The sequence below is a fragment of the Nannobrachium achirus genome, assembly GCF_963921795.1.
Source record: "Nannobrachium achirus genome assembly, chromosome: 2".
In the NCBI taxonomy this organism is placed as follows: Eukaryota; Metazoa; Chordata; class Actinopteri; order Myctophiformes; family Myctophidae; genus Nannobrachium; species Nannobrachium achirus.
Window position 1 is genome coordinate 1,701,506 of NC_137811.1, and position 1,493 is coordinate 1,702,998.

The window sequence follows — 1,493 nt, forward strand, 5'->3', positions numbered from 1 at the left end:
CAAAGTAACCAGTAACTAAAATGAGCCAGTCTCTTGAACGGCTCTTTGAAAGGAACGGATCCCAGAGATCCGGCTCACTTCAAAGAGCCATAAATCCCATCTCTAGTTCTGAGACTTCTGACTGACGGGCTCGCTGCCTCTCATCACAACACACCGGCTTTTAGACACAGCACCCCCCAGCGGCCCACACCACTACACGCTGTACACCATCAGACCAGTAGTTCTCAAACCTGTTCATGTCAAGGACCCCCAAATAAATAGACACTTATTAGCCCGCGGACCCCCATTTGAAAATATATAGGCCTACCAGGGAACCCCATAAGAGAATGTTGTTAGGGCTGTAGCAATGATTCTCAACCATTTTAATTTCAAGGACCCCAAGTTTGACATGCATTTATAGGCTACGGACCCCTATTTAATGGACAATTTATATTGTAAAATCAATGTTAATTTAACTCTGTGAGACAAATTTGGTTCCATTTGTACACTCTCTGAGTTACATTCCCATATAGTCCAGTCATTTTAGGGTTAGACCTAGAACAAATTGCAATAGTAGCAAACTCAACTGATTTTGTATCCTCATTATGTCCTTAGTGAGGGAAAAAAAGTCCCAAGGAATCCCACCGGGGCAAAGTTTTGAAAACGACCTACCTACCTTCAATTACTATACACTACAATATAACGGAAAAAATGACTGAAAAAAAATCTGCTTTAAGTGGGATATGAGGGGTCAAACTAGGTGTTTTTAATTATTCTGAATCCATTGCAAGCATTTGTTTTGCATGAAAAACATTCCTTGGGCTAAAAACAGACCCCAAAAGACTGAAAATTGATGAAAATTGATGAAAATTGACGTTTTTAGTGGCCATTTCTGGCCCAAGGAATGTTTTTCGTGCAAAACAAATGATTGCAATGGATTCAGAATAATTAAAAACCCCTAGTTTGACCCCTCACATCCCACTTAAAGCAGATTTTTTTCCAGTCATTTTTTCCTTTATATTGTAGTAAGTGTAAGTGAAGGTAGATAGGTCGTTTTCAAAACTTTGCCCCGGTGGGATTTCTTGGGACTTTTTTTCCCTCACTAAGGACATATTGAGGATACAAAATCAGTTGAGTTTGCTACTATTGCAATTTGTTCTAGGTTTGGCCTAATTTTGGCCTAAAATGACTGGACTAATATGGGTCCATTTGGTTCCTATAACGATTTAGCTGAGGACCCCCTGGAACATCCCCCAAAGACCCCTGGGGGTCCCTGGCTGGACCCCACTTTGAGACACACTGCTGGACCCATATAGGGGGTTGCGTTGCTGACACATTTTTATGGGTCCCTTTGTTTTTTATTATTATTTCAAAACATTATCAAAAAACATATTCCCAAAAAAGCAAAAAATGTCATGAATTTATCTTTTTCTAAGTAATTTCAGGAATAAATAAAAGAAAAATAGAAATCCCATAAATTAGAAAACAACTAGTGAAAATAGCCGACCTCCAAG